Source organism: Sciurus carolinensis, chromosome 5 (assembly GCF_902686445.1).
Source record: "Sciurus carolinensis chromosome 5, mSciCar1.2, whole genome shotgun sequence".
NCBI classification, from domain to species: Eukaryota; Metazoa; Chordata; class Mammalia; order Rodentia; family Sciuridae; genus Sciurus; species Sciurus carolinensis.
The window spans coordinates 174,503,639-174,517,336 of record NC_062217.1 but is presented as its reverse complement, the minus strand read 5'-3'; positions in this window follow the sequence as shown (position 1 = coordinate 174,517,336).

The window sequence follows — 13,698 nt, the reverse complement described above, 5'->3', positions numbered from 1 at the left end:
TGAAACTATGAGCTCAACATAAACTTTTCCTTTGAAAGTTGTTCTTGTTAAGTATAATGGTCACAGCAATACTCAGCTGACTAAAACCCCCAATGCCAGTGACTTTGAGAATGGCGGAAGGACCAGAGACCAGGGAATCTAGACAGACTCAAGAAACTTCTAGAATCTTCCAGAAACTGCCAAAGGTGAGATAATGGATTTTCCCACACAACCTTCATAAAATGCACAGCCTTGGATGTATCCCAGAGAAACTCATGCTGGTCATCTGTAGTCCAGCACAGGAAGATAATAGAGGTGCTGGGTTGAGCTGCGAGTGTGTGGAGCCTGTGACATCAGCTGCAGGGAGCCAGCACTGAGGGGTGAGAGGAGCTGGGGCTGGAGGATCCTCTTCTCCTGCACCCTGTAGTCAAGACCCTAGGTGTGGGCTATGAGCAGTGCAGTGAGCAGAAGCACCCAGATGTGCCTCACGTGTGCTGGACCCCAGCAGGGCATGCACCCTGTGCCAGGTCATGCTGAGAACAGTCTTACTCTTGTGATCAACTGAGTCCATGCCTGGTCATCGAGAGTGTGTGGCCCCAGACCAGCATTGCAGGACCGTTTTGTCTGGATTCTCTCTCCTTCATACCTACATCTGCCCTTTGGTGCCTACTTAAACTGTTGGAAGTCAGGGGCACTGGGTTTGCAGAGGGTAATGCCAGAGTCTTCATGGATGGTGACTCCCCAGCAGATGGGAGGCATGTGGGAGAATAAACATGGCAGCCTTTGAGGAGGAACATACAAAGGCCCTGGGGTGGAAAACGCTCAAGAAATCATTTTATCCATAACCCTGGAGCCATGAGCAGTGCCCAACACAAGGTAGTAATCATAAACATTTGTTGAAGAAATAAAGTCTTAGAGTCCAAGTCATCTGCTGAATTAAATGAGTGCGCACTGCTTTCTAATGCTGACATCATCCAAGGAATGACCAGTCCCCACCTGCAGGTCCTCAGCCTGGGGAAAGCCACCACAGAGAAGCAGAGGAGACCTAGGTACAAGAAGAAAACACGTCCCAGGAACAGCAGCTACACTTTCCAGCCTCAGCATGCCCCGAAGCGAAGGGTAGTTAAGGTGAATAAATGAAGAAAAGACATTTGCAATCCTTCTGGGGAGGAATCCGCGCTCGGACAGCCCCCTCCACGGGCAGGCTCTGGGTGGCGCCCACAGCCAGCAGGACGCAGGGGCTGACACTTGGCGCCTGGCCAAAGCTGACCTGTGGTGGAATTGAGTTTCCTCAAGCCGATTTGAAGAACACAATTCAGAAAAGCAATCTCGGCAGCGTGTGCAGAGGCCAGCTGTCTGGTGGACCCCCACCCTTTGTCTCGGAAATAGCTTTGCGCCATGCGCCGAGGGGCTGGGATCTCAGGGAGGCTTTGCTCTCTCCAGGGCGCTCCCTCCCTGTTCCTAACCACACTTAGGAAGCCAGAGTTTATTTCAATTGCGTGACCAACGTTCTTCTAGTTCATTCTTCCTCCTACCTCCTGCCATACAAGCGTAGAATCACTACTTAGGAAAAAGTATGCTATCAGAGAGCTGCAAATTGATTTGCATAGGATATTGATGAGCATGGGAAAAACAGAAAGCGAGGAGAGATTAGAAAAGCACTGGTCATCTCCAGGCTGGTGGGAGATGGGAACTCTTGCCACCTGATGGGGCCTGGTTCCCGGTCAGCAGGTGCACAGATTCGAAAATGGATCCACACAAGGAAGCATTCTCCTCGTGGAGTGGGGTGCTGCTGGTCCGTGATAGAGATAGGATCTTGCAAGGGAGCTCAGAGCAGGTTGCAAGAAGGTCCTCAGATGGCCTCTGCTGCCTGAAACCCCTGTCCTCCTCTCCTGGGCTGCTGCAGCCACAGATTGGGTGGGCCACTGGTCGGAAGTGTGTTCAGAAGGCTGAGGTCAGCAGACGCTGCTGCAGGCTCTCCGCAGGGTCCCTCTGCCTCAGCCAGCCTCCAGTCTCGGGTGCTCAGTGGTGGCAACTGTGCAGTCTCTGCCTCAGACATCATGTGGACCCTCCTGTCTTCTGTCTCTTATGAGGGTTCTTGCCTTTAGATTCAGGGCCCACTGGGTAATTGAACACAATCCCATCATGAGACCCTCGAACTCTGCAAAGACCCCTTCTCACGGTGAGATGGCATTCAGTTTTCAGGGGTTAGCGCCTGGACCTGTGTGGAGGGGCCACCATCTGCCACTCCATGGTGTAACTATTCCTGAATCTCATACTTGTGCACAGCCACTGCACAAAGCGGCACTGGGCCTCATCCCAGAAAGGGTCCCAGGCTTCTGGCACAGAGCTGCTCTGCACAGACAGGCATGGACAGAGCCCCAGGGAGGCTGCTTCTCCCAGGCAGCACCAGCTTCTGCCTGCTGGGCTCCACCCCTCTGCATCAGTCCCTTCCTGGCTGGTCACGGTGTCCACTGGATGCTCCCAGGTCAGCTTCCATGACTGACTTAAAGACACAATTCATCCTGTGAGTGTCTTTCCTTCTCCTCTGTTAGTGGGTTTTCATTTCGTGAAGTGTTGTCTGCCTCCAGTCCCTGACCTGGAGAGGACACCGGAGTGGGAGGGACAGGCACCACCTAGGAGAAGCCAGAGAGCAGAATCGTGATGGGGAAGAAGGAGGGACAGGGACCCAGCGGGTGGCCAGGGAGCTCCACCTCAGAGCTGGGCCACGCCTCACAAGTCCCTTATCTGAAATGGCGTGGGGCCCCCCTGACAGGCCTGGAACCACAGCACAGGAAGGAGACGCCAGGCCAGGAAGTCTCCAGGGGCCAGTGCTGGACAGCGTGCAGGGCTCTGGTGTGGCAGAGGCCGCTGTGGGGTCTTCTCCCATTGCTACTTTCACCTGGGTTCAACAAGGTGCTCTGTGTGCTACAAAGTCAAATTTTGCTTTTCAGAACCTTCTAGAACTTAAAAAAATATTTTTGGTCAACAATCATATTCATGGATGCAGGCCAGGCTTAACTTGCTGGAAGGGCTCCTGGAACCTCGGGCAGTGGGCAGTTCCCGCCCTCTGCCTGTCCTGCCCTTGGTAGAGGAAGTCTTCAGGCGTGCAGTGGGGACAGGGTACCAGACCCCAGAGCCTCGCGGTCAGCTGTAGTCCAGGGTGAGTCCTGTGAGAGGGGGCCTGCTGTGGCTCCTGGGCGACCAAAGGGCCACCAGCTAAAGCCAGGATGTGAAATTTCTGAGTCATAAAGGAGACATTCTGAAACACCAGAAGCCCGTACTTACACTAAGACGCCGTGACCGCCAGGGCGTTGCTGAGGACAGCTGTCCTGAGTGCTGAGTGAGCTGGCTCTGCCTTGCCAGGACCAGGTCCCAGGGTGGCCACTGTGGGTGGGACGGGCTCTGCATGGGCGCCCCTCCCACGCAGCCAGGGAGGGCGGGAGGGATGTGCTAATTAGCACTTCTCGGCTGCGGCTGCGGAGGGAGCAGCCAGACAGCCCTTTCTGTGTTCTTTTCAAAGGGTTGTTTGCTTTCCTTTCAAATCAGTGCAAGTCTGTGCTTTTGGGGAAAATGTAGTTTGGAGCTATTCCATGCTGCAGGATCAGTGTTTTCTGCTTTTCATCAGCTAATTGTCATTCCGCGTTTGCTGGAACTGGTGACCCTCTGTACCTCCGCTTCACGCTCAGCTTCCGCACCCAGCGGCTCTCAGGGGGCTTTCTCTGCAGCTTCTGCTCAGCCTCAGGAGGCAAGCAGCTGCAGTACCTAGACCAGACTCTGGGGAGCCAGGCAGAACCCTCTGAAGGACTCCTGCGGCCATCGGGAAGGGACCTGTCTTGGGGCCTGGGGTCACCGTTCGGATCAGAGCTTCCATCTCCAGTATCTGCCACTCCTTTGATTCTTTTTGATGCTCACCGTGTGTCAGAGAACTGCACAACACTAATGGCCTCGATCTCTTTTTCTCATTGTGAGATAAATGTTGAAAATATCAACTTCCAAACAAAGTAAGAGTGATCCGCACCGTGTAATGCAACTGAGGACGTCCTCAGTTCATTATTTCAGTTGTAAAGTAGAGGTCACATTGTTTTTCTGCACCCAATTTTACTGCCTGTGGCATCTGAGTGAAGAAGAAATGCATTAAAGTGTGTGAGTGTGCGTGAGGTGGGCGTCCACTGGGCTTCAAGGACACATTGGGGGCGGGAGAGCTGCAGCAAGAACAGATGCACACTGGCGTGCGAACATAAGAACCCATCATTTCTAAATGGTGCCTGCCACGCCCAGCCCAGCTGGGTGCTCTTCCCGATCCCGAGAGCTAGGGCTGCCTGTGCCCAGATGGCGGGAACACACGTGGGCATGGGGTGTGGGCGGGAGGGGCGGGTAGCCAGGGCCCTTGGCACTCCAGCAGGCTAAGAGCAGGCAGACTGGGCTGGGCTGGGGGTGGAGATTTGCTAGACCTCCCCCAGACCAGGGAGGATGTGGGGACAGAATGGTCATTAGAGACAATGCTCCCATGGTTCCTAAAAGGTAGTTTGTGCCCAAGATCATGCTTGCAAACAGGGCAACATGACTGCCTCCTTCAATTCTCATCTTGTTCTGTTTCTCTGTGGCCAGAACTTCTAGTACTGTGCTAAATAAGTGGTGAAATGGGGCATCTTCAAAGACTCAACCAAGAAGGGCCAGAACTAATAAGGGCAGCAAATTGCAGGCTATGGAATCAGCACACGAAGATCAGTGGTGTTTTTACTTAGTAGCAGTGAGCTCTCCAAAGAAGTAATCAAGAGAAACATCCTAGTCACAGTAGCTGCAAAAAGTAAATCATCTACAGTCTTCACAATAAAAACTGGAAACAGGAATGAAAGAAATGAAAGGGATACAAATAAATGTAAAGAGATCCTGTATTCATGGATTGGGAAAATTAACTTAGTTAAAATGTCCCTACCACCCAAAGCAATCTACACCAAAATACCCATGCAATTCCCACAAAAATACCCATGTCCTTCTGTGTAGAGATGAGCGGGGGAGAAGCAGAATAACCAAAGCCATGAAAGTGAAGAGAACCAAGCCAGCGGCATCACTCTGGCGTCAAAATATACCGCCGCAGTCCCTGCAGGGATTGGCATGAAACAGACACACAGCTCCTGGGGTGGAACAGAGATCCCAGAACTGAGCCCCACACTCACGGTGGATCTTGACAGAGACGCCAAGGACACGCAAGGGAAAGACGGTCTTCACTCCAGGGAGACTGAGGCGGACACACGCAGAAGGGCCTGGGCCCCTACCTCTCCCAGCAGCAACGCCTACTCAAGATGGCGGAAAGCCCTGAGTGCCCAGCCTGGGAGGACGAGACCTGGAGAGACTGCAGGTGGACCTCTCGGGACCTTGGTCGGGGCAAAGGTGCTGTGAATGTGACCCGAAAACACAGGACACAGAAGCAAAACCAGACAAAGGGGTTATACCAAGACGCGTCGCCAAAGAAACATCAGCGACGCTGGGAATAAAAATGGACTAAACACATTTGCGTCACATTCTCACTGGTGGACCCGAGATGCAGGTCACCACCAGATTTCTCCTCACCCAGGTAGGAGCACTGTTATCAGAAGGACAGAACCACCAGGCTGCCAAGGATGTGGGGAAGGAGGACGTCGGCACACCGTCGGGGGGCAGGTGAATCAGCACAGGCGTTCTGGAGAACGGCCGGAGTGTCCTCACACACTGGATGCAGAACGACCCCGAGGTCATAGCCCCACGACTGGGCAGGGCCCAGAGCCAAAGCAGCCGCCTTCTGAGGAGCCTTGGCACACCAGGTCTACCGCAGCTGGGACGCGAGTTGCCCCAAGGCCCGCTGGGGGGGAGCGGGTAAGGAAGGCCGGCAGCACACACCGTCAGGGGTCAGCCTCCCGCAAGAAGACCTGAGTGGCCTGCAGGACATCGCAGGAAGTGGACCATCACAGAAAGGCAAACCCTGAAACCTTGCTCACACGTGGAAGCTAAAAAGTCCATCCAGGAGGAGGGGAGAGCAGCACGGGTTCCCAGGGATGGACGGGAGCCAGCAGGGGAGAAAGAGGCGTGTCCTGTGGCTCCATGGGGTGAGTCACATGCGCGGGGCCTGGGACATCTCAAGTCACTCACAAGAGTGTTGGGGGTGTTCATGGAGAGACGATAGCAGGGAAGGCCAGGAAGGTGCCGGTCACCCTGATTCTGTCACCACCAGCGTACACATGGATGGGACATCGTATTCTACCTCCTGGACGTGGACAAGTACGAGGTGTCCCTCAGCAAACTTGTAAAAGGCACCTGATTTCCCTTTTTAAGAATTCTTACATTCTTGCAGCGCTGGGGAGGGTGCAGGGCTTGCCCGGCCTGGGAACCTCCAACTCGGCTGCTCACCCGGGCCTGACGCAGTTTGCTCAGCAAGGCACAGCGCTGGACCAGGGAGCACCTCAGAGCTGGGAGCAGAGAGCCCCAGACTTCCTCTCGACCATGGCCGCTGGACCCCAGACAGGTCTTCTCGGGACTCCGCTCCAGAGGAGAGCAGGTGGACGGGTGCACACCGAGAGCCCAGCTCAAAGCCGACACGTGGTATTTCTAACCGCGCTCTGATGATGACTTTTAACAGATTTTATTGCATTTATGAGAAGCTGAGCAGACGGCACCAAGGGCTCCCGGCGAGCCCGGCTTCCCTGTGATCTACTCTCTCACAAGGCACCATGTCCCAACCAGTAAGCAGCACCACCGAGTTGGCACCAGCTGCCCGCAGGGCCCGTTCCCACCCACCGTGGGCTTGCCGGGTCCATCCCTGCCTGGGACGCCGTGTTGTTTATCACGTGTCCCTGGCTCCTCTTGGCTGCCGGCCTCTCTCAGGTTTTCCTTGTTTCTGATGACAGGAAGGTTTCGAAGCGTCCCAGACACATCTTGTGGGGTCCCCTGCCCATGTGCTTTGTCTGAGGTCATTTTCTTACCATGGTTCTGGGTTCTGGGGAAGAAGATCACATTTCCAGTTCCATGACATCGCCTCTGGGGCCCACGCCACCCACAGACTTCTCACTGCTGATGCTGACCTTGACCCTGGCTGGGCGGGGTCTCTGCATGCCCTCCCTCGAGAGCGGTGCTTCCCCTCGGCTGCACTGTGCACGTGGAGGAGGGGCTTCACACGGGGAGCGTCCTGCCACATCCGTGAGCTCCGGTTCTTCTGCAGTTCTAGCTGATATTCCTTCCGTCTCCCATATGTAACTAACTCGAGTGTCTACTTTCATGTTCACAGAATGGCGAATAGGTATTTTATATTTTTTGGGGAGAGTTATAATCCAGTATTACCTGATTTTATTGCTTACATTGTTCCTTCTTTGGGAACTCTTTCGTTGGCTCCTGTTCTGCTTAGAAATATCAGTGGGGTGTGCGTGTGCATGTGTGTGCGTGTGTGCACACGGGCTCTGATGTCTTGTTAAGCTGATCACAGGTTCTCACTGATGTCTCTGACTCACATCCTTTATCACAGGGTTGTTCTCGTCTCCTTCATTTAGCCTGCGTCCCAGTGGAGACGACTAGTGTACAGTGTAAGCACGGCTGCCTTTTCATCATTCTGCACTGTTTTGGGGGCGTGACAACCACACGTGGGGAGGCATCCGTGATGCTGTGTTGGAGGTGCACGTGGCGTGACGTGGTCACTTCCCTCCCCAGGACGTGCCTTCCTCCCTCCCTCTCCCTGATCCGCCTGCGCTCCCCCACTGACCGCCCTCTCTTACTTCGTTAGTTGGTGCCCTACAGTTGGTTACGTATGGGGCTGCTCTGCCTTTTCTTCAGACTCGGCTGCTTTCTAGGCCTCTCAGTGAGTCAGGCTCACACCCATCACGTTAGGCTCCGCAGCACATGCTTCCTACCCTCCCCAAACTCCTGGTGATCTTTACACATTTGTAGACGTTAACACTCACTGCCTGTGCTGTGAAATTCTCTGAGTTTTGACAAAGGAAGATTTCCTGTGCCATCCAGCAGTGCCATCCATAATGGCTTCTGGGCTTTTGCTGGGCCCTCACCGCCTCCCAAGCCCTGGTAACCACTGAAGTGCACGACCTCCACAGTTTTCCATCCCAGAGTATCATACGGGTGGAAACTCACAGCACATAGCTCTTCAGAAAGCCTTCTTCCACTTAAAAACACGCATCTGAATGTCCTTCCTCTCTCCTCCAGCAGGGTCATGCGCACTTCCTGTTATGCTGAATACTATCCCAGGTCACAGGTGCCCTTTCCCTTTCTTTTCACCCTTGGAAGGACGTCTTGGTGGCTTTGAGTTTGGGGTGATTGTGAATGAAACAGCCACAGCATTCCTTGGTAGACTTTGGTGTAAGCAAACATTTCCAGAATCGTCTGGGTGAATGTGAGGGACAGTTCCTGGATGGTGTGGTCAGAGAGCCTTGGGTTTTGTGAGGCACTGCTGGAGAATCTCCTGGTGGCTGCAGCTTCTGCACCCCAGCAGTGGGCACTGCCAGCTGCCCATGTTCTTGTCAGCTTTTGTTATTGTCCATTTCAGTTTGACCTGTGGGCGTAAGATTCAGGAGGGAATGGCCAGTGTCTCATGCTGTACGCCACTGTTGTTTTCAGTTTTACGTTCTTGACGCAAATCTGAACCTAATTTCACACAGCTATGCTATGTATATTTCATCTTTGGTGAAGTGTCCATGCAGATCCTTTGTCTAATTTTTAAAAACCGGATTGTTCTTTCTGTATTGTTCCATTTGGAAATTTCTTGGTACATTTTAGATCTGTCTGTGTCAGACACCTGCTTTGTGAATACCCCAGCCTTTGCCTCTTCTTGTCACTCTGAACAATGTTTTGCATGCCACTTGCTAATTATACTCAAGCCTAAGCTATCAGTGCTTTCATGGATCAGACTGCACATTTTACCTTACTTATTTCAAAACCCAGGTGACAAAAATCTGTCCCACATTTTCTTCCACAAATTTTATAATTCTTCCTTTTCTGTTTAGGCCTATGAGCCATTTCCAGTTAATTTTTGTGAAAGTCAGAAGATCTGTACTTTTCATTTTGCAGGTTGATGTATTCCTGCCTATTCAAAAGACCATCCTTTCTCGGGCGAGCGGCCTTTGCTCCCTGGTCAGCGTGTGCAGCTCCACTGTGGGTGCGTCCGCCAGGGCTCCTGCTCTGCCCCAGGGCATGCGTGCCTGTGCTCGCTCCAGCTCATGCTGTCTCCTGGATGTAGGGTCAGAGTGAGTCCTGAGGTCCCCCACTCCAGGCGCCATGCCGATCTTCTGTCTTTCCCCATAAACTTCAGAATCACTTTGTCAATATCCATGAAATAGCTTGCTGGAATTTTTATTGGGACTGTGTTGAATCCATAGATCAAGTTGAGAAGAATCGACACGTTAAGATTTTGCATCTTCCGACCTCTGAGCACAGCAGCTCTGCATTTTTGTGACCTTCGTTCTTTTCCCTTAATTAGAGTTCTGCTGTTTTCTGTGTAGATCATGTGAATAATTTGTTAGATTTGTACCTGGGTAAGTCATTTTTATCTGAGGGGAGCTCCCCTATTGCACGGGCTTTTAATTTTAGCTTCGGTTGTGTGTTGCCACGTAGCAATCCACTCTGTACCTTGATTTTGTATTTTATGATCTTGCTCTGCTTGCTCATTAGTCCCAGGAATTTATTATGCATTCGTTGGGATTTTTTACATAGACAATCATGTCATCGCTAAATAACGACAGTTGTATATCTTTCTTCCCAGTCTGTGTGTTTTTAACTCACTTCTCCCCTCTCCCTCGAGCTGGGACTTGCAGTACGAGGCCCTGTCAGGGCGTGGGGGCAGGCCTCCCTCCCTGCTGCCTCTTGCCTGCAGTTAGTACAGGCTTCCCCAGGTCAGGAAGCTCTCTCTGTTCCTTGATGGGACTTTGTTTTGTTTTATCCTATGAAGATGTGGGGTCTTTGTCCAACTCACCTGCTATTTGTTTATATTATATGATCTTTCTTCTTGGCCAGGTGATGGCGTGAGCTACATTACTTCATTTTCAAGTCCCACCAGCCCTCCACATTTAGAATGAATCCTGATCAGTCATGGTGAACAATTCTTTCTGTACACCATGGATTTGATTTGCTTTATTTTTTGAAGACTTTTGCATCTGTGTTGTTGAAAGATGTTAGTCAATACTTTTCCTTTCTTGAAAAATATTCATCTGGTTTTGGTAACAGGTCAACATTGGCTTCATGAGATGAGGTGGGAAGGTTTCTCTCCACTTCTCTTTTCTGAAGAATAGCTAAGATTTCTTAAATTTTGTTTGAATTTACACATGAAACCATCTGGGCCTAGTGCTTTATTTTAGGAAGCCATTGAACCACCTTTAATAAACTTAGATGGATTCAGATTACCAATTTTTCTTGTTTGAAATTTGAAAGACTGTCTTACAAGGGATTGGTCCACTTCATCTAAATCATCCTGCATGTAGACATAGTGTTTGTGATATTCTGTCCTTGCAGTGTCCACAAAGTGGGCAGCAGGGCCTCTCTTCCGTTTTTGGTATCTGTGGTTCCTGTTCTCTCTTTCTGTCTTGGTTAGCTGGTTGCAGGCTTACAGATTGTGTTGATGTTTTCAAGGAGTTAGCTTTTGGTTTCATTGGTTTTCTCCATTGATTTCCTGTTTCAATTTCATTGATTCATGTTCTAATTATTATGAATTTTTCTTCTGCCTGCTGTGGGCTGTAAGTTCCCTAGGAGGGATTTAGAGTACTGGTTGGAGAGATGTCCTTCTGATATTCTCTTGCTCTTCATTTCCTGCACAGCACTGCTTTTGAGGCACCCTGAAACATTTTACAAGTTGTATTTTCATTTCATCCAAAATATTTCACATTTCTTTCAAGACATTTCACTTGACCTATACATTACTTATAATGTATCACTTAATCTCCAATTATTCTGGAATTTTCCTTATATCTTTCTGTTACTATTTCTCCTTCAATGTTTTCATGGTCTGAGAGCATACTTCTTATGATTTCTAGTCTTTTAAATCTGTTAAGATATGTTTTGTGACCGAGACTGTGGTCTACCTTGGTGAAGGATCCCTGTGAGTTTAAAAGTCTGTTACTGGCTATGGTACTCTATAAATGTCAATTAAACCAAGGGGATTGAGAGTCGGCAGATTAGCTATATCCTTGCTGATTTTTCTGCTGACTTCATTTATCATTTACTGAAAAGAATGATGCTAGTCTTCAGCTCTGTAGTGGTCTTCACATTCTTGATCCATTTTTACCTCCCATATTTAGGTGTGCTGTTGTTAGAAGCACATACACAAAGACTGCTCTACCTTCCTTAAGACCCACCCTTTGTCATCATGTGTCATCTTTTCATGCCTGGAAATGTCCCCTGTTCTGAAGTCTGCCATGTCTAGACACAACACAACTACTGAGCTTTCTCTGGATCAGGGTAAGTGAGGTATAGATTTCTCCATTTCTTTATACTTAACCTACTGAGTTTCTATGTGTAAAGTGGGTTTCTTGTAGATAGTACATAGTTGGGTTTTGTTTTGTTTTAAACACGCTGAGAATCTCTGTCTTGTGATCAGTGTGTTTAGACCATGAACATTAAATACAATGAATGATATAGTTAGATCAATATCAGTTACTTGTATAACTGTTTTTTAATGCCCTGTTCTGTCTCCCTGGTCGTCCTTGGGTTCTCCTAGGAATTCCTTTTTAAGCAGAGTCCGCCATCGAGCTCTCTCAAGTGCAATCTCTGCTTTTATGCTGAGCTCTGCGGAGGCACCCTATCATCTTGTGACTAAATCCAGGCCTCGAGTCAGACTGTTCTCTCTGGGCTTCCCCAGGGCAAGTCTTTCTCTGCTTCTCACCACCCAGTAAATAGAAGATTGAGGGGACTGGAGTAGGGTGGTTGTCTCCCCAGAGGGGACTAGGCTCTGATAGTCTTTTCTCCTGGAATATAGTACCCTTTGCCCAGAGACCACTTGGGTCTATTTCCAGACCAGAGCCAGAAGGGCATTTGTTCCTGGTCTTGCCTGAAAGGACCTTGTTACTTTCCTGGAGGCAAAGCCCATGAAGCCCCTCCCTCTAGGCCCAGGGACCTCTGGCTCCCACCAGTGCACACTCAGCCTCCAGCAAGTCACCCTGTAGGTGCTCTTGCCACCTGTGGCTCTGGTCTTCCTGCTCCATTGTGCTGCTCTTCCCAGGACTCCCCAGACTGGGGTGGGGGCTGTTTGCCCAGGGATGGGTCTGAGATAAGTCATCAATTTCCCATTCATGCAGCATTTTCTTATTGTTGGAACAGAACAGTGACTTGCAGATTCTGTCTGTGTCAGAGCCTAAAACGAAGTCCCTGTCTACTATTTTAAATTATTTATATGGAAAGCACCCTCCCAGGGCACACAGGGCATCAGCTCCTCACCACAGCTGGGCTGTGCTTCTGCCTGCTGTGAGCCTCTGCCCAGAGCCTCTGCCAGCTCTGGCCTGGCTACAGCAGTGACGTGGCTGGTAACCCGTTTTCACAGGGTGATAATGATCAGAATTTACTGCTGACAGTGCCCAAAGGGTTGCTTTTAAAAATACAGTTTGATAAACTAGGTAAATTGCTGTTTATCAACTGAAAGATAATTAGGAAGCAATTATTAAAACAAAAAAACCCTGGGTACACCAGGAACTTATTAGCATCCAGTTCTAATTAGCGGTGATGCCCAGAACTTCTGTTGTAGCACCTGTGTGGCAAAAACACAGTAGAACTCCCAGGGTCGTGCCTGATTTGCACAACCTACCCATCCTACCCATGATAGAAACATGGCTGCATATCCAGCAGCCGCACACTATCAGAGGCAGCTCTGGATCGCTCCTCCTCATTACCATCCTAGACAAGGCAGCAGAAGAGTCCTGGTGCAGTTCCACCAGACCACCTGAGCCACGTCTCTTTCCATCGCTAGGGCGTGCTTTTGGGACAACAGCCAGCCAGTGAACAGGAGGCTTCAAATCATGCTGTGCCAGTTCTTTGGCTGGAGTGAGCAGGCTCCACGCTGCACCCCCACCTGGACCCTGGTATCAGTCCCAATACCTGCTAGAGCCACAGGCCAAGGGACCACTGGGCAGCAGCCTCTAGTCCTAGGTGACCTTTCTGTGGCCACAGAAGGTCCACTGCCTAAATCTCCACAGGCCACATCCTCCCCAGGTCCCTCTTTCCCCTGCCAGTGTTTGTTGATCCAGGATCCAGCTGTCTGCTCAGACCTGGGGCATGGCCCACACTGGGAGGGACGAAGCCTTCCTGTCACATGCAGGCCCATCTGGCATGGGGCTGGGTGGCCTCGCAGGTTGCAGGTCTGTGCTGCTGTGCTGCAGACAGGACCCAAGCAAGCGAGACCAATCTGGGTTGACACCCGCCTGTCCCCCGGCAGACAGTGGAACCATTCCCATGCAACTTCCATCCCTGCAGCATGGTGGAACCAGAGGCTGAGCTGTCACCAGAGCCTTCAGGAACCCTGAGTTCAGGCACCAGTCATGTCTGTTGGCCTGGCAAGGGTTTCTGAGCACCTCGTAAGCACCAGGCACTTGCTGAATTAAAAAGTGTAACTACTTATAAAATAGACTTAGGCCCTGTGTCTGCTGTCCAGTCCAGAAGGACAGGCAGTAAGTAATTAATCACATGGAAATAAATGATAGAGGTGGCAAGTGCTGCAGAGTGGCTAGTGCTCCGTGTCATGGAGGAAATGGTGCTCAGCCTGGT